We start from the raw sequence: 25,006 nt of genomic DNA, 5'->3' as shown, positions 1-25,006 counted from the left end.
ATATTGAATGGCAATATATCTGTCCTGAAATTTAACTTGCAAATTCAACTAGTTTTCACTGAATCTGGCTTATTATTGATATTTGTAAAATTTAATGTCATATTTTCATACCCTTAAAACACGGAATTATTCTCATATTAAATCAACCTGCTTTGTATAAATTTTAAATTGTACATTTTTTAAAAAACTGGCTTTTCTGTTTAATATAATTGAGAGAATAGATTATATTAAAAAGCATCTCTAATGTATTTGAAGTTAGAGTAACATTAAAAAATTATATAATATATTACAAATAAAGAAATAAGAAACAAACTAAGAAATAGTTCTCAAGTCAAACTGATAGGTGTCTTGAATCCTTACATTAATATTCAATTATTTTATTATAATTTTTATTAATGATTATTAATTATTTTAATTCAAATGTGGAATACTGTATAAAATTCTCTCACATTTTTTAATTTTTTAAAAGTAGGTAACACTAGCAAATAACATTGAAAAATCATTTTTCTTATTTGGAATACCTCTTCCTTACAAATTCATAAAATTAAAGGCTGCAATTATAAAATTAGAACCATGGTAGAAAGAAAATGCATACTATCGAAATTCAAGTACCAAAACATTTACAAATTTAAATGTACAATAAAAACTATTTTTAAGAATAATGCTTCAAAAACTAATGCTTAGCAGGTGTGAGGAATTTAGAATGTACATAGTTAAACTGATCTGCAATATAAGAAGTAAAATCAGAAAGAAAATACAAGAAGTAAAAGATCATTTCAAAAAAGAGAGATTCTGAAAAAAAAAATCAAGCAGAAATCCTCCAAATGAAGGAATCAATAAACCAAATTAAAAATTCAATGGAAAGCATCATGAGCATTCTAGACCACTTGGAAGACAGAGTTTCAGGCAATGAAGGACAAAATATATAATCTTAAAAATAAAGTTGACTGTGGAGAAAAGATGTTAAGATACCCTGAATATAACTTCCAAGAAATATGAGATAACTTGAAAATTTAAAATTTATTGGGATAGATGAAAGCTCAGAGATACAAACCAAAGGAATGCACAATCTCTTCAATGCAATATTAGAAAATTTCCCAAACTTAAAAGTTCTTTTGTGTGTGTTTATTTATTTTATGCTGTTTTATATAAATTCTATATTTCATCATATTATAATATGATGATATGAAAGCACTGCCCTTAACAAGAAAAACATGATTCTGACTGTTGAGTACTATCAAACTGCTATATGTATACAGAGATAGTAACTAAATGTGTGATTTAAAGAGAAGTGTGAATGGACAAACATTGGATGAGAAATACTTGTCTTTGTCTAATAGTCCAAATCATATATCTTAGTGCTGATGAACAGAAATGTTAGTATAGATATTTTTATTCTAAGGTGTTTACTACTTTAAGATTTCTGTAAGTCTGTTTTGCTTAAGTGGTTTAAGATAATAATGTAAACATCTCCCCATAGAAAAGAACTCCCAGGACATTTGAAATAAAGTTGTATATCGGTCAATCTGTGTGCAGTTTTATGCTACATGGCTGAGGCAAAAATACTAAGCTGTCATTTATTCACTCAATATATGGAGACTTACATCTCCTGGAAATGTGATTATTAGTCTTCATAAAATTTGCAATAAAAAGCTACTTTGACTGAATTCGTTTCTATTGCTATATCTCTGTCACTCTTACTTTCTCTCCTCTTCTGCACATCTTCACATTTTCCAGTCATAACTAGTGACAGTGGAAAAGCAATGAGAATCATATATTCATAACTCTCATTCAGTGCTGGAGATTAAATCCAGGGCCTTAGGCTGGGCAAGCACTCTACCACTAAGCTAATGCACCAGCCTTTTTTTTGAAGATGGACATTTAGTATTGTAAAAGCTTCAGGCTGCACACAGCATGTATCTTCTTATAATCATATATGTAAAACATACTAGAATTATTTTTATTAATTGGTTTATTATGTGCCTTAATTCATTGGATTTTGGATTGATTCTCTGATACTGCAATGAAAAATCCAGAAAGCAGAACTGAGTTTGTGGGTTTTTTTCTTTTTATCATTTTCCCCTAACTTATAAAAGAAATTGCTTGATATCCCAAATGGATTAAATTTTAGTGGATGCTCAATCCTGCCAATCAAGTCTCAAGGTGTGGCATCTTCTACTACCATTTAAATTTAAGCCTTTGAACATTACAAGGTGTTCCTCATCCTCTTTCCCTCATGCACTATTCAATCTCAATGCCCTTGTCTCATACTTCAAAATAAAATAGAATCATCAGTTTCTGATTCTTTCCAGCATTAGATTTACACACCCATGTTCTTTCCTTCCTCCTGTTACAAAATTGGATGGCCTTATTGGCAACCAGTACCAGTATTTCCAACAGGAGCCCCATATTGCCAAATACACCACATTTTGATAGTCTTCTAATTGGACATGTCAAAGAAACTACAATAATGTAATTAGATTCCTTGGCTGCATTGCATGACAGAAATATGGCAAAAAAAGTTACATGGACTATTTAGCCTACTAACCAAAACAATCCTTTTTATACGGCCTACAGGAGGCATTAATTTAACTCACTGCTTTAAAAATAGATTATTATCTTTAATGTTGAAAATACTCCTTCCTCCCAGTTTGGTAAATCAGAAGGAACATCATCATGATTTTATGTTGCTCTTTAAAAATACAGTTAATTCAAATAGGTAATTCAAATTTCTAAAAATTAAACACATGCCAATTTATTTTTTATATTGAAAACAAAAAACAAAAATTTCTGAGACATAACATGTGTTTCATAACATGTGGGTATATGTGACCATCCATTGTCCTGACATTCTATGGATCCTTTGGCATGCTTCAATCTGTTTTCAAACCCAACATTATATTCATAGTCCAACTTGTCATTGAGTTTAAACCAGGTGGCATTACTTTTGGTTTTAGCATTCTCAAATGCTGGCATATGACAAGATTCTAATGCATAATAAAATTGAGGATTTTATTTCTATTGTAATTTAAATGACAATACTAGTAAATCTCACCCCAAGAACATAGACTTTATAAGTAAATATGTGATTAGAATTAAATACTGTACAAAAATAGCCTAAGACCAATGATAAGTCATTTTTCTGAAAGTTACTATAAATTAAAAATGTTCCTTTATAACCTTTTTCTGATTGCTTAAACTCTCTGAAAAGTTTACTTTAAAAACTTTTTAAAATTCTATTTTATTTAAGCATTTACCTTATGCTAGTAATAAAATAGTAATAAATGCTATTAATAAAATAAATATGTATTACTTGTTTTAGAAGCCTGGAATGGCATTTTGAGAATTAAGATGTCAGACTTATTAGTAGTTGTGACATAACAGAAGAAATGTGGATTGATTAACAAAATATTAATGTATTTTAAATAAGATTTTCTATTTCTTAATAAGAAAGTTACATAATGGGTTATTTATCAGAATTCAGCATATGGTGAGTTTTATAAGGCAGCAATTTGTATCATTTTTTAGCTAGATGCTGTAAGCATAGAAATTGTGAAATAAGGAATAGAAATTAAGAAGTAAGAATAAATATCTTAGTTATGTCATTTAAAGTATGTTAAGCATTGCTTGCAAAATATTACTGAATAACTTTGAGTTTAATAAGATACACAGAAATAATCGTTCCTAGAAAATCTTCATTAACCTTGGGTATTATAGCAGGAAAATCTTTCAACATAGCAAAAACTGGTATCATCTTGAAACACTCCCTCTTTTCTAATACCTAGATGTTTATGAAGATGTTTAAGAGGGGAGGTTTTTCAGAAGTAGACCTATCTTACAATGTCAAACATATAAGTTATAAAGGTTAAAATATTCTGAGGTTATATACCAAGGCTACATATTTTCACTAAGAACATTACTTTTATGTCTGGGAGCGAAGTCTTTGATATAAGAGGTTGACCACCTAAAACACAGTTATACCTAACAGTGACAAAGATCTCAGCTAAAATAAATGAGTCAGCACTAGAATACACATGAAGCTCTCTGAGTCACTTCTAAATCATAGTATTCTTTAAAATGTCTGCCAGCGGAGGAAAGATGTACTTATGTTCTACCATACTAGCGATTCTGAGAAAAAAAAATGATGACATATACTTTTCATCAAATGTTTTTGTTTGCTTATTAAAATGAAACATAGTCACATCAAGAAAGAATAAAGTTAAACTTTTGTATATCATCAGGATAATGATACTAATATAATAAACCACTTACTAACACAGGAGGGTTGAGCTGACCATCCATCTTGGAGGCAGGTAATTGATCCCGATGTGTTACCATCTTCAGTTACATAGCGTGGTTTGCATTTATATTGTGTTACTTTATTTAGATTATATATAAAGTCAGATTCAGAAAGAAACCCATATTTAATTTCTATATCATTTTTTGAACATATTTCTAGAAGGGAACAGGATAAGGAAAAGACAAGCACATGTAATATAATTATATAAAGACTCTAATAATATGACAGTGCAAAAAATAATGAGCCATTTGTGTCTAAAAATCTGGAATAATTATTAATCATCCAGGTTATTGTGCTACAGAAATTAAGCAATGAGTTTCCAAAGATATTAAATAAAGGTCCTTTATGAAATGTTTTCCTTTGGTAAGAAGGTTAGAATTAAACATTTATAATCCTTTCTGAGAAATTATAAGAAGTTTCAATAAAATTAATTACAATAATGTAATTCTAATTACAATAATGTAATTAGATTTCCTTGGATGCATTACATGATAGAAATATGGCAAAAAAAAGTTACATGGACTATTTAGCCTACTAACCAAAACAATCCTTTGTATTCGGCCTACAAGAGACATTAATTTATCTCTCTGCTTTAAAAATAGATTATTATCTTTAATGTTGAAAATACTCTTTCCTCCCAGTTTGTTAAATCAAAAGGAACATCATGATTTCATGTTGTTCTTTAAAAATATCTCTAGTAATTCAAGTTTTTAAAAATTAAACATATGAAGATTTATTTTTTATATTGAAAACAAAAAACAAACAAATTTAGCTAAAGGATTTAGGGGATGAATGAATCCAGGATCCGACAGCATGCCATAACTCCATAGGCAATGTGTTTATTTTCCCTTAGGACTTGCTTTAAATCTGAAAATAATCTGAAAATACCCAAGCCTCATCTAGCCAATTGGGGTTCCTGAAATCAGGTAATGATCTTAAAGAATCTGTCAGCATAGTTACTACTGGCTCCAAGAATTTAAAATGTCATCATAATTGTGTGCTTAAAACATAATGGATGCATAGAGTTCAAAGAAGATGACAAAGAGCAACATATTTCTTGATGTTCTCAGGCTAAAATGATGATTCCTCAAATTACATATAACTTAACTTGAAACTAAAAGTTGACATCTGTCAGTTATTAGGTTTCTTCCCATAATAAAGCTTCATGTGTATATAGATTAAAAAGGAAACAAAAAAACATTAAATATGTTTGACTGAATGATAATAAAAACATTAAATAAAACATAAACTGACACTTAAGTAGTGCTGAAAGGGAAATTTAGCATTAAATAGCTATAATTCCATTATTAAAGAATAAAAATCAATAATTTGTTCACTTTAAGAAATTAGAAAGAAGCAAACAAAAGCCAACATGATTATCAATTCTGGAGAAATAAAATAGCAGAAATCAATTGGAAAACAAATGAGACAAAGTAAACAAGCAAGAGTGATTTTATACAGAAATAAAACTGATGAAGACCAAGCAAGAATAATAAATGGAAACAGAGTTCCAGCCACAAATAACGAAGAAACTGAACTAATAGTCGAATTGTTTTTGTTTCGGACTGGAATACAAGCAGCACCACCTGAGGACAATCTCAGAGATAAAACAGAAGGTGTTCTCCTGAAAACAGCAGACAGGAAGAATCCAAGCAAAAGATAGCAGTTTTGATAAACAAAGGAAACAATAATCAGTGTTTTAAAGGAGAATGAGGTCACAAGAGTTTTTAGGATAGAAAACCAAAGAGGGAAACCATAGAGTGAAAGAACTACAAATCTGCACAGCAATCCCCTAAATCCTTTAGCTGAATGCTGACATGTTGTAGGACAAAATTCCATGACACTGGGCAACAAAGAATAACTACCAGAGGGAAGAAAACCACTGGAGAATAAGGTCAAAGATTCCAGAGCACTCACACATTGGGAGAAATTCAATTTTGAATGGTAAGAGTAGAAAGAGCCTTGGACTAGATCATTTAGTAAAGTCGCCTTATTAATATTCTGAATAAACTAGTCCCGGAGTAAAAGCTCCCCGAACCAGCGTTAATAACACTAAAACAGATAAAAATGTTCAAACAAACTTACTTTTTCAAAGCAAAATTCAAAACAGGTGATCCAGGATGGGGATGTAGCATTTGCCTAACATTTGTGAGGCCCTGGTTCAATCCCAGTACTGCAAAGAATAAAAACAAAAACCAGGTAACTGTCCACGTCTCCAACCCCAAACACCAAGAAGTAATGACAAAGAAAAGCCTGTTTCTTCAGTCAGAAGATAGAAGGAAAGTGAAAGAAAAAAACAGTTTTGTCAATATCTACCTCCCATCCCACAGACACACAAAACTATTTGGGTAATGTTCACTCTTCTCCATCCAAACATCAATGTACAACCGTATCAAAATTCTGGAGTGCCACTGAAGCATTATGGAATGAATTGATGACACTAAATATCTGTACAGAAAGGATTAGGGTTCCACATCAATTACTTTAGCCTGGGGCGGGTGGGGGGCTGGAGTTGTGCTCAGTGGTAATGTGCTTGCCTTGGGTTCGATTCTCAGCACCACATACAAATAAATAAAATAAAGGTCCATCAATAACTAAAAAATATTTTTTTAAAAATTACTCTAGCCTCTATCTTAATACAATAGCAAAAGAAGAAAAAATTGAATATGAAGTGTGCAGACAAAAGGAAAAAACAAAGATTTGAACTAAAATAATAAAGCAGAAAAAAGAAATATTACATATAATATACAATATATACACATTACATATTGTGTTATATATACACACTATATATTAATACATGATATATTTAATATATAACATATACACATAATATATATTTATTATATGTAATATACATGATATATAGAATATACACATACATATACACATACACACACATAAAAATTAGAAGCTGTTATTTTAGAAGGTCCCTAAAATTGATTAAACTTTAAACAGATTTGTCAGGAAATAACAAAAGAAATAAAACAGAGAATATGCAAGTTGCCGATAATAGCAATGCTAGTAATGGCCTCACTAATTTTTATGTATATTAAAAGAACACAAAAGGAATATTTTTATTTAGGTCAATGAATATAACAACATAGGTGAATTAATTAAGTCATTGAAAGCCACAGACTACCACAGCTCACTCAAGAAAAAAAAATGACATTAAAAATATGAGTTATATATCTAACAAAATACAGATAGGATCTTTATGCTGAAACCACAAAACCAAGGTGTAAGGTTTCAAAGAAGGTATAACTAAATACAGATATATATTTACGAATTGAAACCCAATAATATTATATTGATAACCTATATATATGCATGTATGTATTACATATATATATATACACACACACATACATTGTATGTATGTATATCTCAATCTCAATAAAGAACCAAGCAGTATTTCATGTTTCTTTTTTTAGGGGGTGGGTACCGGTGATTGAACTCAAGAGTATTCAACCACTGAACCACATCCCTCAGCCCTTTTTTATATTTTATTTAGAGACTGGATCTCACTGAATTACTTAGCACCTTGCTGTTGCTGAGGCTGGCTTTGAACTTGGAATCCTCCTGCCTCAGCCTCCTAAGCCACTGGGATTATAGGCATGAACCACTGTGCCTGTCAATATTTCTGAAAAAGCTGGTTCTAAAACTTACATGAAAAGGCAAAGAGACTACAATATCAATACAATTCTTAAAAAAATGTTTGAGGAAATAGATGTGTTTAATCTAATTTAAATACGTATGGAAGTCTCACATTACCCCACTAATATGCACAATTTCTATGCTTTTATGTCTAAAAATTTTAAAAAGGAAAAAAGAAGGTAGAGGACTTATAAAGAATATTTTGTCTTATATAATGCAATAGTAATTAAAACAGTCAGTGATGTTGTGAAATTATAGAGTAATGAAAGAGAAGGTATAGTCCAGAACTGGATTTATATCATGGTCAATTGCTATTTAACAAAGGATCGAAAGCAAAATCAAATCAGTGGAGGAAACATTGTTCCAGTAACATTTGTTGAAAAGACAATCAGGTATTCAAAAGGACAATAACAAGTTTCCACATAAGCCTCATACAAAAATTAACTCAAAAATTGAATCATCTACTAAAGGTAAAATGTGAACTTTGACAAAAGCATATGACCTTGGTTTCAGCAAAGAGATTGTGAATTGTACTCACAAAAAGACATGTTCCACAAATGAAAATTTTGATACTTTGAATGAAATTAAATATTAAACACTTTGGTCTATGAACTACACAGTTAACAAAGTGAACAACAAAGCTACAGATGGGATAAAATATTTGCAGCATGTCTACCCAATAAAAGGGTATCCAGAATATATTAAGCAGTTTCAACATTTAGTAATAAAAAAACAACCCAAAGAAAAGTAGGCAAAAGCTTTTCAGAGTCTTCACCAAAGATGTGTAGATAGCAATTAAACATGGTAAAAGAAACAGCAGCATTAAAACAAATGCCGAATGTTTTCTCTAATATAAGGAGGCTGATTCATAGTGGGGTAGGGAGGGGGAGCATGGGAAGAATAGACGAACTCTAGATAGGGCAGAGGGGTAGGAGGGGAAGGGACAGGGCAGGGAGTTAGCAAGAATGGTGGGATGTGATAGACATCATTATCCAAAGTACATGTATGAAGACACAAATTGGTGTCAACATACTTTATATACAACCAGAGATATGAAAAATTGTGCTAAATATGTGTAATAAGAATTGTAATGCATTCTGCTGTCAATTTTTTAAAATTCAATTAAAAATAATAATTAAATGACTTTGACTTTGAAACTGAAAAAAAAAAAGAGATACCACCACATATGAGTTAAAATGGACAATTTAATGGGAAACAAATCACTATTTCAAAGGGTGAAAAAGTAATGTCTTCAAAAGCATCAGACAAAATAGCACTAATAATTCATATCAAGTCATCAAAAAATGGTATTCTGTGATCCATTTGGCTAATTTTTATTATATTCAGTGATGATTTTAAAGGAAACTATGGACAAATAATACTTATGTAGAACATACTAATTTGTCTGCTGCACTATTTTAATTAATCTGCTTATTGTCACAATGTGATTATGTGAGGTTTAGATTTAATTCAAATAAAAATGACTGTGATTCAATGATGACTAAATATATATTGGCAATAGTGACATCTCAATATGAATATCAACGTGAGATTGGTCAATTACATGACCACCATTGAGTCACTAAAAAACCAGAGCAAAGCACAGGATCCTGGAATTTACAAAGAAATTCTTATCAATAATTTGAGCCAGATAAACCAGGGATATAAAAGTAAAAGAAAGAAAGAAAGAAAAAAAGAAAGAGAGAGAAAGAAAGAAAGAAATGTAAGGTAGAGAGAGGTAAAGTATAGAAGAAAGGAAATTTATTGAATGCTAGCTCTAAAACAAAAGCAAGAGACAAAAAATTTGAATTTTTTAATATTAGACAAAATTTCACGTCAAAAGCTGGTGGGTGGGATCTAGGCACAAATTCCTAGTCTCTTCACAGCACGGAAAGGAGGCGGTGAATGAACACTAGAATGGTGGGTGGGTGAAAAAATAAAGGCACTAAGACTAAATACTGTATAAAGTCTAAAACCTGGAGAGACTTGAAGATCAGATCGGTTGCCAGAGCAGAAAATAAGTACAGAGTTGCCTAACCTCCAACCTGAACCAGAGTGGGGTAAGAGGCTGTGGGAGTGGGGGTAGGGTGTGGGCAACACAGAAAGAAAGAGAATGAATGGGAAAGCTCTTAAGCTCACCCATTTAAAAATATTTGGAAAGGCAGATAAAATTTGAAGGATGAGGAAAATAGCAATGTTCTTAAAGCAGATCAAACAGTATAAAACCAAACTGTGAAAGGAAAGCTGACCCAGGGAGTCTGTAGCTATCTCATGGAGCCCTCAGCTGACCAATCACTCCCCTAAGTCAACACAGCATCTTCCTATGCCCAGATAGCTGCAAATCAATCAGAGAAAAGTCCTCTGCATCGAGACCTCTTAAAAAATCCATCTAGAAAGAAGTTCTAGAGGAACCGCTACTAGCCCCAAATTGCTAAAACCCTTTCCACTCTTTCTCACTATGAACAAGGATGTTCAGGTACAGATCTGTGTGGGGAAGTGCCCCTAACTCAGTGCTCTGCTCAGCCTCCCTGTCATCTAGGCACAGGGGAAATGCTCTGTGCAGCTTCCATGGGATCCAGACAGTGACAGATCAGCAAAGCAGCTTTGGCCCTGAGTAGAGGAAAGCAGAGCCATAAGACTGCATCAGCCCTGACCACTAACATTGAGAGGAGGCACCATAGGAAGCCTAGGGACTATACCTTTAATCATGGGGCTGGAGGAAAGCTGCTGGAATATCCAGTGACATAGAAATCCAGTTTCTGGATAGTGGCAGCCACTGGAAGAAGCTGCTAAAAGAAGTTCACTGAATACCTAAGTAAACTTAATTGGAAGGCACCTAAAAATATAGCCAGAGGGAGGTCACGCAAAGGCAGAAAATTTCCTGATCCAAAACAGCAGGAATTGACTGCTCCCAGCCTGACCTACAGCACAAATGATGAGAAAAAGGACTGGCTGGCCTTGCCATCAGTCATAGTCAACTGAAGGAATCGATGCCTGCTGTTAAAAGCAGTGGGGGGTGGAAACTAGAACCTAGGTGAACCACCTGAGTCAGGTTACTACAGAACCTAGAGAGCAGCATGGGCAAGGGCAATGCTTCTGCACCACAGAACACCCACAGAAAATTCACAACCATGAAAAGGACCCTGCCAAGGGGAGCAGCTACATGGACACAATAGAGCCTGCATCTTGAACTCCTACACACAATAAAAACAACCAAGCCACAAGACTGTACTCTCCAAGCAGTAAGCTACAGGTCCCTGACCTGACAAACCACAACATTGGACATTTGTGGACATTCCATAGCAAGTAGGGGGTTGGCTCCTGTGCCTCAATAACTCTGAAGCAATCCATACCCCCAAAATAATGGATATCTACCCCATGGTTTTTTGTTGTTGTTGTTGTTTTCTCATGTTCTCTTTCTTTCTTGCTTTCCTTTTTTCCTTTCTTTGTTGACCAATCTTTTTTTATTTCTTTCTTTTAGCCTTCATTTTAAATTATAGCAACTTTACTAAACATAATAACTACTTTTGACCTATTCCAAAACTTTACTACAAGTTTTAATCCTGGATTTGAGGGACTGTGAAGAACAATATCAACAAGTTTTCATTTCTCATAAGGTTAAATAATACATAGCTTGACTATGAAGTAATTATAGTAAATAATAATAATAAGTATCCAGTGACATCTCTCAAAGTGGTATGATATTGGGATCAGCATATGTCACAAACTGACTTAAAGTATCAATATCTGGATATTCAAGCAACACAGGTCTCTGAAGAGAAAAAGAGCTCATAAAGTAGTCCCTTGCTTAAAAAAGAAATGAAAACTATCCCAATAGATGGGTAGACATAAAAACAATGTGAAAAAGAAGGGGAATGATTCATCCCAAACAACCCATAATGCTTAAACAACTGACTGCATTAATGCTACAGTGGGGAAATTGTCAGAGAAAGAATTTAGGAAATTCATAGCTAAATGTTCCATGAGCTAAAAGAAGATGTAAGAAATAAAATTAAAGAAGAAAATACAGGAAGTCAAAGATCACTTAATAAAAGAGATATACGTTCTGAAAAAATCTGACGTTGAAATGAAAGACTCAATAAACCAAATTAAAAATCCAATGAAAAACATTACCAATAGAATAAACCACTTTGAATATAGATTTTCAGGCCTTGAAGACAAAATACATAAACTTGAAATAAAGTTGGCCAAAAATAAAAGATGCTAAAAGAATATAAGCAGCATATTAAAAAATCTTGGATAACATCAAGAAGCAAAATTTAAGAAGCACCAGGGAGGATAATGGCTCTGAAGTTCAAGCTAAAGAGACATAAAATATTTTCAATGAAATAATATCAGAAAATTTTCCAAACTTTAAGAATGAGATGCAAATTCAAATACAAGAGTTATATAGGACTATAAATACACAAAATCACAACCTATCTACTCCAAGACACATTATAATGAAAATGTCTAACATATAAAAGAAGGATAGAATTTTTAAAAGCTGCAAGAGAAAAGTAGCTCGTCACAGTTAGAGGTAAACCAGTCTAGATTTCAACTGATTTCTCAACCCAAACCCTAAAAACCAGGAGGGTTTAGAAAAATATATACCAAGCTCTGAAGGAAAATGGAGGCCAGCCAAGAATATTATATCCAGCAATATTGAGCTTCAAAATTGAAGATGAATAAAAATCTTCTGCAATAAACAGAAGCTAAAAGAATCCATATCCAGAAATCCTGCTATAAAACTTATTTGATGAAATATTTCATGAAGAAGAAATGAAAACCAGCATAAGGAGGAATTACACTAGAAGAATAGATAATTAACAGAGAATCAAATCTGATTTAAATATTAGAAATAAATAAAAAATTCAGAATATAAAAATCATCTCTCTAAAATAACATGAATATAAATGCTCTAAAATCTTTAATCAAAGACATAGATTGGCAGATTTTAATAAAAAAACAAGACCCAACAATATTCTATCTTTATCTCATAGTGAAAGACATCTACAGACTGAAGGTGAAATGATGGGAAAAGACATACTATGCAAATGGTACTGGAAAACAAGCAGAGAAAGCAATTCTTGTATCAGAAATGCGAACTTCAACCAAAATTAATCAGAAGAAATGGAAAAGTTCAGTATTAGAAAAGTTCGCTTCATACTGCTTAAGGAACTCAGACAACAAGATATAACAATTACAAATATTTATGCCCTCTAAAATGGTGTGTGTGTGTGTGTTTGTATATATATATATATATATATATATATATATATATATATATATATATATATATGAAGCAAACCTTTCTCAACATTAAGTCAAATAGACTACAATACAATACTACTGGCTACCTTTAACACACCTCTTTTATGACTATATTACCATCCAGATATAAACTAAGTAAACATTTTATAGAACTAAAATATTATTAATAATATAGGCCTAACAGGTATGTACAGAATATTTCATCCATCAATAGATGAATTCACTTTATTCTCAGCAGTACATGGAAAATTTTCTTAAATAGATCATAACTTAGATCAGAAAGCAAATCTTAGCAAATGCAAAAATAATAAAGATAATTGTTTGCATTCTATCAGATTATTATGGAATAAAATTAGAAATCAATGATAAGATAAAAAAACAGAAACCAGTATAACACCTGGAGATTAAATAATACATTTTTGGATGATGAATTGGAAAAAGAAGAAATCAATGAAGAAATAAAAAAATGATTTTAGAAGAAATCAGAATAGTCATACAACATATCAAAATCTCTGGAATAGTATAAAGGCAGCTCTAAGAGGAAAGTTTATGGCAGTTTAAAATAGAAAGATACCAAATAAAAATCTAGCATTACATCTCAAGGTCCTATAAGAAAAAAAACAAACCATCACCCAAAATGAGTAGAAATCAGAAAATAATTAAAATCATACCAGGACTCAGTGAAATTGAGAATTAGGAAATAAAAAAAGATCAATGAAACACAGAGTTGGTCTTTTGAATGGATAAAAAAGATTGATAAACCCTTAGCCAAACTAAAGAGAGGAAACAATCAAATTAACAAAATTTGAAATGAAAAAGAAAATATCACTATTGAAATTCAAAGAATCACCAGAAACTATTTTGAAAATTTATCATCCAACAAGTTAGAAAACCTTGAGACACAGGACCTACCCAAATTAAACCATGAGGATATAGAAAACTTAAACATTTCAGTGTCAAGTGAAGAAATTAAAGCTGCCATCAAAAGCCTTCCAATAACAACAACAACAATGAAAGCCCAGGACCAGAGAGATTCTCAGCTGAGTTCTACTAGACCTTGAAAAAAGAATTTATACCAGTCCTCCTGAAATCATTTCCATGAAATAGAAATGAAGAGAATGCTGCCAAACTCATTCTATGAAGCCAGAATCACCCTGATATCATAACCAGACAAAGACATATTAAGGAAAGAAAACTTCATGCTAATGTCCTTGAACAACATAGATGAAAAATTTCTTAATAAAATGTTGACAAACTGCAAACAAATACACATTAAAAAGATAGTGCACTGTGATAAAATGGGCTTCATCCCAGGGACACAAGGTTGGTTCAACAGATGAAAATCAATAACTGTGACTTACCACAAAAAAAGTGTCAAGGTTAAGAATTGCGAAATTATCTCAATAAACGAAGAAAAAGCATTTGATAAAGTGTGGCACCTATTTAGGATGAAAACATTAGAAAAACTAATGTGTTTGTAAAACTAATGTAAGAAGAAACTTACATATGATAAACCCAAGGCCAACAATATACTGAATAGAGAAAAACTAAAAGCATTTCTTCTAAAAAGGGGAACAAGGCACTTTTACCTCTCCTGTACATCACAGTACTTGAAACTCTAGGAAAAGAAGAGCTCAAATTATCTCTGTTGCTGATGATCCTATATTTAAGGGACCCCTCCCCACAAAAACTACCACAAGACTTCTATAGCTCATGAATCAATTCAGCAAAGTAGCAGGATATAAAATCAACACTCAGAAATCAATTAAGTTCCTATACTCCAATAATTAATCTGCTGAAAAAGAAATTAGGAAAACTATCCCATTCCAACAGCCTCAACAAACAAACAAACAAATAAACAAACAAAAAACACTTAAGAATCAATCTAAAAGAGGTGAAGGAACTCTACAATGAAAACTATAGAATACTAAAGAAAAAAATTGAAGGAAAACTTTGGAGATGGAAAGACATCCCATGTTCTTAGATAGATGTCAAAGTAACTCTACTATCAAAGGTTCTATTCAGATTCAATAAGATCTCCGTCAAAATTCTTTTTTTTAATATTTATTTTTTAGATACAGGTGGCCACATATCTTTATTTATTATTTCATGTGGTGCTGAGGATTGAACCCAGTGCTTCACACATGCTAGGCAAGCGCTCTACCTCCAAGCCACAACCCTAACCCTCCCCATCAAAATTCTAATGATATTTTTTATGGAAGGAGAAAAATAAGGTCTGAAATTAATTTGTAAATATAGGAGACCCAGAAGAGTGAAGCTGGAGGCAACAAAATTACATCACTCAAACTACACTGCAAAGCTACAGTAACAAAGGCACATGTTTTGGTACTGGCACCAAAACAGTCATGAAGACCAGTGGAACCAAATAGAAGACACAGAGACAAATTCACATAAATACAGTTATCTGACAATAGACAAATATGGCAAAAACATATGTTATAAAAAAGCAAGATAACCTTTTTACCAAAGGTTCCAGGAAAACTCAAAATCCATATGTAGAAGAGTGAAATTTAACCTCTATCTCTCACGCTGCACAAAAGTCAACTTAAAGTGGACTGAAAGCCTAGGAATTAGACCAGAAATCCTGCAGCTAATAAAAGGAAATGTAGGCTCAACAGTCCAACATGTCAGTACAGCAACCAACTTCCTTAAAAAGACTCTTAAACTATAAAAAGTAAAATAAAAAAATAAGTCAGATGACATCAAATTAAAAAGCTTCTGCACAGCAATGGAAACAAAGAGTGTGAAGAGAGATTCTACAGAATGGGGGGTCTTTGCCACCTGCTCTTCAGATGGGCATTAATATCCAGAACATACAAAGAATTAAAAAAAAAAACAACTTAACACCAAAGAGAGAGAGAGAGAGAGAGAGAGAGAGAGAGAGAGAGAGAGAGCGAGAGAGAGCAACAAATGGCCAAAAGAACTAAATAGACACTTCACATACACAAAAAAGAAAGAAATACAATTGGTCAATAAACATAAGAAAAGAAAACTTCACCACCTCTAGCAATTAGGCTCTGTTATTTTTTTATTTTCCAGACAAAAAAAAAGACCCAAGAGAACTGCAAACAAAATCTAAACAGGGTAATTAAAAGTATGTGGTAAGCTAAATTTAAAAGTTTACAGAAGATCAAAGTGTCACCTCCCAAAGAAACTGATACAAAGAAGACTGGGGTGAAAAGTCATGATTAGATAGCGATACTTATTATGAATCTATAGTGATTAAGGTAGAAGATTACTAAAACATTATTTGCTAATGTTGCAAAATAAAATACACAGTATAAATAGTCAGTATCCATTTTATGATATATGAAAAGGTACAATATTGGATTACTGGGGAAATGTTGAATTTTCCCATATTGTTTTTAAAAGGAAATAATGTCATTATCATGCATAAAAATAACCTGCAAATGAATTAATAATATGAAGACAAGATATAACTTTTAGAATAAAAAGTATGTCTACATTCTGAAGTATTACTATCAAAAACATAAGCAATAAAATACAGTTAATTTTATAGTGAAAGGAACAATATTATTCATAGTAAACATAAAAGAAAAAATAAAAGCCACATAAATTAAGAACACATATGTAATACATATAATTGAAAAAAAAGATATTTAGAATTACTAAGAATCCAACATCAAAGCTTCCAAAAAGATAATCTAAAAAAACCCCATCAATCTGCATTTTACAGATTAAAAAATGAACTACCCATTAGCCCATAACAATGTATGCTAAATTATTAATAAAAGAAGCACATATCAACACTTCAGTGTTTTACCACTTTATTGCCATTTATCTAGTAAATATTAAAATACAACATCACTTAATCATTATCAAGAACGTAGAGCAAGAATTCAGCATTGACCAGAATGTATATTAGCACAAGCTCTATAGAAAATCCAAACAAAATATGTACAATTTCCCAGAAGACCCATTTCTGTAACATGTACCAGAAATACTCAGAGACAAAGGGCAATACTGCAAAAATACCCCATCACTTCTTGACTGACATCTTTTACTCTCATTGTATTCATTTTTTATTTATAACAATTTTATAATAATTTTGAGTCAAATGATTAATTTCAACGTATATGCATATGACTTAATTTAACCAAAAATATTGTATTCAAATTCTTTTTAAAATATATTTTCTAGTTGTATATGGACACAATACCTTTATTTATTTATCTTTATAAGGTGCTTAGGATCAAACCCAGCGCTTCACACATGCAAGGCAGGTGCTCCACTACTGAGCTACAGCCCCAGCTCCTGTATTCAAATTCTTTACTATATTCTTGAATACTGTTTACTAAGGTGCACTTATTTTGCCACATACTTATCAATAAATTTTGATTTCCACTTTTATATGAAACATGGAAACAAATTTTTATAAATATTTTGCCCCAGTTTAATGTAGATGGGCCTTTAAAAAATCACGAGTATAGATATCAGAGCATTTTACTTACTAATCCGAATGCATTTGAGAGGAGGGGACCAGCCATTCTCTGTACATGTAACTGTGTTTTGACCATTTGAAAGACTATAGCCAGGATAACAGTCAACTTTAACAGACTCATGCAGTGAATGTCTTGTTTCACTTGAGTAATATCCATATTCCACATAATTGAAAATGCATTGTCCTAAGGAGCATAAAGTGATAAAAAGTGAAAACATTAATTTGAACAAAATATTGGATTAAAAATTACCTTTATAATATTTAGAAAATGTGTAGCATCCAAAAAATGTGCAATTAAAAAAACCCCAAAACTACTATACCAAATGTTTGTTAAAAAATAAAAATCAATAACATTGAATTCATCTTTAATTTTGTAGCTAAAACATGTGTAAATGATACAGGTTTTCTTGTAACTTTGGTTTTCATGTGATTTTTATGAAGAGCTTCTTATAAAAGACAAAAACTAATTGGGTCTTTTTGCACACACAATTCTTCCCTTGGCCCTAATTTGTCATGCAAGACTTAACTGTAAATACTTATGTGCTTCTTTCTTCCCTCATTGAAAGATACATGTATCATTGTAAAGACATTTACTTACTAATGCATGGTACTTCTGGCAGCCACCCTTCTTTTGTGCAATAAATGTAACCCCAGTATGATTTTGAAGGAGACACAAAATTGTTATCACATTCATAGGTATATCATTGTCCTATAGGTACTGGAAAGTATGGTCTATATCTTTCTTGACATTATAGTTCTTATGCACTTTGAAATTTGTTTCACAGTTATAAAAGCTTTCTCTGTTAGTGATTGGAATTTTGCCTAGAACCAACATTGAACTCATTGACCAATCATTCGTATCATCACATTTTTGTTTAAGTGTGATACACCTTTAAAATGTACTGTTAGATAGAAAGAAAAGGAATATGACTGTGGAGACAAACTAAAACTTGAAGAGGGCCAAGAAAGCATTCCATAAATAAAATAGTCTTGACCTTTAGTGGAATTTTGCCACATGTAAAATTTGTAGGAAACTACATAAGTCCTTCAGCACTCCTCTCTCACAATAGGGGAGCTTTATTTTTCTCTTTTTGGGGGCATGTTGGACTTAGTGTCTCATTTCTGAAGAATAGATGTGGTGGCAGAAAGAGTGTGTGAGTAGATCCTAAGTGGTATTCAGGACTCCACTCACTCAGATCAGTAGCTCTGGAGAAAGTTAGCTGTCATTCAGGTAACCTAAGAGAGGCCACATGTATAAAGACAGGAATGGTGTGTATATACTTTGTTTCCAACCAGAGATATGAAAAGTTGGTCTCTATATATGTAATATGACTTATAATGCATTCTGTTGTCATCCAAAACAAATTAGAATAAAAAAATAAAATTTGAAAAAAAGCTAAGAAATGGAAAAAACATAAGTATAAATGGCTACATTTGGACAATGGCTATGATATTGGACAGTGCCACCATTTGAGTCTCTTCTCCTTCCAGCCTTAATTATGAGCATGACTCCAGGCTATTTTTGATTTCCTGCCTTTAAGCTTTCCTTTGAAGCCCATCAGCTGGTTTTTAGATTTTTTATTTTTGCTTTGTTTTTGTTTCTTTGTTTAGTAATGGGGATTGAACCCATGGGTGTTTTACACTAAGCTAAATCCTCAGCATTTTTTCTTTTATTTGTTACTAGGGATTGAACTCAGGGGCACTCAGCCACTGAGCCACATCCCAGCCCTATTTTGTATCTGTGGAAAGGGTCTGACAGAGTTGCTTAGTGCCTGGCTTTTGCTGAGGATGGCTTGGAACTCTTGATCCTCCTGCCTCAACCTCCTGAGATGCTGGAATTACAGGAGTGGGTCACCTCGCTCAGCTTTTATTTTTAAACAGTGTCTTACAGGGTTGTTAGAATTCTAAATTTCCCAGGCTGGCCTGAAACCTGGGATCTTCCTGCCTCAGCCTTTCCAGTCCCTGGGGCTTAACTTTAGAGAGGTGGGCTGGAATTGCAGGAATGTTGAGCTTCCACATGAGCCTACTAAATCCAGTGTGATGGTGCTTACCTGTAATCACAGAGACTCACACAGAGTGCTGAGGCAGGAGGGGTCACAGTTTGAGGCCAGCCTCAGCAATTTAGTGAGAACCTTTCTCAAAAAGTATTAAAAAGGTGGGCGATGTAACTCAATGATAGAGCACCTCTGAGCACCAAAATCCTCAGTATTAAAAAAATAATAATAATAGAGTTGGTAATTTTATTAGGTGGTAATTGGCATGAATTTCATAGTCCTAAGGGTAAACATGGCTTAATAAGATAATAGCTACAGATGCTTTTTTTTGCCAAATAAGCATAATATTACAGGGCAGTATTCAATACACATTTTTAATAAAATATTTCACGGTATGCAATCTCTATATAAGAAATCGGAGCAAAGTTTTTGGCTTAAAAAAATTGTGCTGACAAAATTGCAGTCTAGTCAGGAATTGACAGGATGGTGCTTCTCTAGTCACCTGAATTTCATTAGAGAGGACTTGACTAGAAATGGAATATCTGCTTCCAAGAGGGCTGACTCATGGGTAGCACATGATGGTTAGCACATTGGTGCTGCCTGTTACTGGGAGACTGAGACGGTAGACCTGGGATTTTAGTTCTACTCCAGGAGGGCTTTTAAACAGAAATGTTTGGACTTTCTTACATAGTAAGTATTCCAAGAGACAGCAAGTGGAGGTAGCTAAAAACTTAATACCAGGGCCCAGAAATCTACCTGATACAGCTGGGATTTTAGTTCTACTCCAGGAGGGCTTTTAAACAGAAATGTTTGGACTTTCTTACATAGTAAGTATTCCAAGAGACAGCAAGTGGAGGTAGCTACAAACTTAATACCCGGGCCCAGAAATCTACCTGATACAGCTTCTACCATATGCTATGGGTCAAAACAGAGACTGTCCAGATAAAGAGTTACTTTCTCAAAACCACTTCTTGATGTGATGAGTATCAAAGAATTCATGTTCTTCTTACTTCACAATAAGCCAGCAAGAAAGATGACTTATGGGTTTGATTCCCAAGAAGTCTTTGGGTGAATATGTCAGCTGTAGAGATTCTGAATTGGAACTATGTTCTGAGACTGAAACAAAATAAAACACCACACAATGCAAAACAACAAAACAACTTAAATGAGCAATAAGACATTTAGAACAAAGGAATCTCAGAGGATACAGAATGAATAGAAGACTAAAGGCCAAGTGACCTTCCCCAACCCTATGAACTCCTAGCTTTTGGCCTGTGTACACTGTAAAACACTTAGTTGCTTTACAGAAGATAAAAAAAAATCAATCAGTTCAGTTGCTTAATATTAGAAGTTCTGTCTCACATAAAGGCATTTCAAAACACAGCTTGACAAAATCTAGAGATTCCGGCACCAACTAGGCTCCCTCCACATACCAGGACTAGTGGATCCTATTCAAGACTCGGCCTTGGACCTCAGACCCTGTTTCTGGAGACTCCTTCCAGGGAGAAGGAAAGCAGGAGGAGATGTACATAGACCCTTGGAAGTGTCACGCTCTCTCCTATGATCCGCCTCGTGTGTGTGCTTCACTGTTCATGAGGCTAAAGTGTGGGTCCTGTTTTGTCACAGGGCACAAATATGCTTCCATGAGTGGTGGGATCCTGGGGCGAATCCCAAAGACAAGCATGTGTAAACACACACACACACACACACACACACACACACACACAGTAGGCACTCAATAAGGCCTCTGGAATAAACAAGAACTCTAAGACTTGCAGAGTTCTGTGACATGTCCATAGTAACTCAAAGGGACAGTGGAAGAGAATGGATCTGAATTGAGTCTTCCGACCCCACAGTCAGCCCCGAATTCACATTCAAAGCACAGTCTACACCCCTCTTGTTCTGCTCTGAATCTTCCCAGTCCCCAGAGAGCTCCTAACTTGAAGGCTTGCACCTCAGGGGAGCAGTACTCTGTTGGGGTCCTGGGGTAGGTGAATGATCAAAGGCGCTGTAAAAGGCACTTTGAGTTCACGAATGGATGGAGACATTGGTGATTGTGTCTCTTGGTGGGCTAGGGGTAAATGGTAGAGATATGAGGACGTGGGCCCAGCAGGAGGAGATAGGTCACCGAGGACATGATCTCTGGGCGCATGTTTTGTCCAGGGCACCTCCCCTTCTCCACTCTCATCAGGGACCAGCAGGGTCAGAAGGTGCCCCACAGGGTCTGCACTGCTGGCCCCCAGGCAGCTCAAGAGCCTCCCACCTTCCCAAGCACTTGAGAGTCCTTGTTTGCCCAGGGGACCTCCAGAGGACCCAGGAGTCCCTCTTGCCTTGCTCTATTCCCAATACTACAGAACCACCCCTTCGCTCTAATGGATGGTGGCCCAGCCCCAACTCAGAGCAGGATGCAATCCAGACAAATCTCCCTGGTCCCCCTGAAAGCATCCAAGCAAGGAGATCTGTGAGGAAGAGAAATTTATTAAGAACCAGCCTTGTCTGCCATGGCAGAAACGGGACAGAGGAGAGCAAGCGGGGGGAGGGGCATCCCAGGAAAAGGATGCCCAAGTCTTTCTTGCAGACCAGGGAGGGGGGTTGGTGGTAGAGCACTTGTCTCCAGGCATCCTGTCCCCAGCAGGCCCTCTGGACTGGAACTCATAGGAAGGAGGTGCCTGCAGGTGGCACGCCTCTATGGAGCACCGGCGCCATGCTGATCAGATCCTTGCCAACTGGCTGAGGGGAAAGACACGGACTGGCCTGAGCGCGTCACGCCCCCTTCTCGGTACCCACCCAGGGACATTGGGTTATGTCCTGGGGAAGGCCATCAGGGATGGCGCAAGGGCCGCATCAGGCTGCACCCACCCACCTGCTTGGCTGCGCCTCCATCTCAACTGGCCACCATCTCAGGAACCACTTTGTTTTGCAATCTGCGTGCCTGCCCTTCTGGGGTCCCAGCCACCCCGTTTTCCTGCCTGGGCCCTGTCCTGGGGGCCGCCACGCAGCAACAGCACATTCGTGTGAGGCAGGCGAGGATCCTCCTGGCCACCCTCCGCCAGGCCTTGGTGCCTTCCTGAGAGGAGCCCGCTGTCCCTCCTTGGGCTTGCTGCCTGGGGAGGGCTTGCTCTCCTCTTGACACTCCCTGGGGGCTCCTGCTGCCCTCCACCTGTGACCTGTGGCCTCCAGACCCAGGGCCAGGAGGCAGGGCGGCAAGGTCCTGCTGCGGGGCCCTGCCGGGGGCAGCTGGGCTCTGGGCCTGCAGGCTGGGGAGGGCCAGGGCAGGCAGGCTGCCTCCCTTGCTGCCCCTCTGCCCGGGCCGCAGGTGCTCCCCACGCGGCTGCTGTACAGCTGGCACGACCCGCCTGGAGTGAGAGGTGGGCTTGCTGGCGCTCCTCTGGCGGGGCAGGGTGGCTGGGAGAGAACCCGCAGAGGACCTGGGCTGGAGCCCCGAGCGCACAGACCTCCTCTGGACCGTGAAGCCCACCCCCTGCGTGTGCTGGTGCCTGAGCAGGAGATAGGTAGCCGTGGCTTCGTCAAACTTTCGGCCCTTCAGGGACGTCCAGGTGTCAGTGAGGTCGAAACCCAGGTCAAGCATGGCCTTCACTGTGGAGGGATCTGGGCAGACGCGGCGGCGGGACTTCCAGGCAGCAACCTCAAAAGGCCACTGACCCCATTTCAGCCATTGGTGCGTCGCGACTTGGTCCATGCTGGGCCTGTCCATGGTGTCCACGGTCAGCATGTCCGCCACCAGGTCCTGAGCGTTGAAGGACAGGTGGGCCGGTAAGACCCAGGAGCGGTGCAGCACCTGGTGCCTCAGCTCCCTGAAGGTGCCCCCTTCAAAGGGCAGGTGCCCCGTCAGCATCAAGTAGAGGACGACACCCAGGCTCCACACGTCCACCGGGGGCCCGCTGTACGCCTTCCCGAGGAACATCTCCGGGGCCCAGTAGGTGATGGTGCCGCACACCGTGTCCAGCAGCTCTCCCCGCCTGAACTGGCCGCTCAGGCCGAAGTCGCACAGCTTGATGTGGCCTCGCGCGTCCAGCAGGATGTTCTCCGCCTTCACGTCCCTGTGCACGATGCCCTTGTCGTGGCACATGCGCAGGGCGCTGGCCATCTGCTCGAACAGTCGCTGCGCCTCCTGCTCCGGCAGGCCCACCCCCTCTGGGATGTACTGCAGCAGCTGGCCCCAACCAGCGTACTCCATCACCAGGTACACGCGGTCAGCCGTCTCCATCACCTGGAACAGCTGCACCACGCTGGGGTGCTCCAGGGCCTTCATGATGGCCACCTCGGCCTGAAGGAAGGCCGGGTCCAGCCTGCCCTTGCTCACGGTTTTCACGGCCACCTCCGCCCCCGTCAGGATGTGGCGGGCCAGCCTCACGGTGCCAAAGTTGCCCTGCCCGATGCACCTCAGCACCTCATACTGGCCCGTCAGGGCATCCTCCGAGGACGAGCTGGCCTCCAGGCCCCGCTGGGGGCTCCTGGGCGCCCTACTCTGACTCTCTCTACTCTCTCTAGGCATCAGGAGCGGCCACGCCACCCGAGGACGCTACCTTAAAACAACACAACAAACAAAACCAACAAACAAAGCAAGACTAAAACAACAAAACAACACAACAACACCCCAAACCAAAGAACCAAGACACAGACCAGAACCGCCAACCACCAACCACCAAACGCACTAACTAGCTGGGAGTCCGACAGGTCACCACCAAGAGCTTCCTGCACAATGGACGAAGCCCAGCTGTCGCCGCTGCCTTTTATAGAGCCCCGTGGAATGCCCTGACAATCGCCCCTTGTGAGGTCACGGCCACAAATGGCCCTGTGCGCCCTGCCTGGCCCATGGTGCTCCTCTCCCTGGGGGTTCTGGCCCCCAGGACCTTGGCACTGGTCATGATGTGAAGATCAAAGTCCACAAGCTCACAGATAGGTGCGTCCTGCCCACCCACAGTGTCTTGCGCACCTACCAAAACCTGTAGTGGGCTCCAAGGCCCTGGCGTGTCTGGTCCCAACACCCACAGCTCCTTTGGCCTTCGGCCCATAGCACCTCCACCCTCCTTTGTCTGCCGCCTCAGGGAGGTTGGTGTCCTAATGTGGTGGCCCTTCACTCACATCAGCGCACCCTCACACAATGCCCTGTCCCCTAAGACACCCGGGTCTAGCTTCTTCACTCCAACGGGGCTGAGAGCAAATGAGCCTTGGTCCACATTTCCCCCAGAATTTCTGAGACACTTCCCCCTCTAGGAACCCTGGAACCCCCCAAGGCAGTGGTTTCAACTAAAAGCGATCCAGGACACACTTGTA

At 36.9% G+C, this 25,006-nt stretch overlaps 1 pseudogene; it reads right to left on the bottom strand.

Moving 5' to 3' along the window:
• LOC143412134 (complement factor H-like) overlaps positions 1 to 22,414 on the bottom strand; it is a 35,441-nt pseudogene extending 13,027 nt beyond the window's left edge.
• Positions 22,415 to 25,006: the final 2,592 nt, after the last annotated feature.

This window comes from Callospermophilus lateralis, chromosome 13, assembly GCF_048772815.1.
Source record: "Callospermophilus lateralis isolate mCalLat2 chromosome 13, mCalLat2.hap1, whole genome shotgun sequence".
Classification (NCBI taxonomy): Eukaryota; Metazoa; Chordata; class Mammalia; order Rodentia; family Sciuridae; genus Callospermophilus; species Callospermophilus lateralis.
This window is presented reverse-complemented; position numbering and strand designations above follow the sequence as displayed.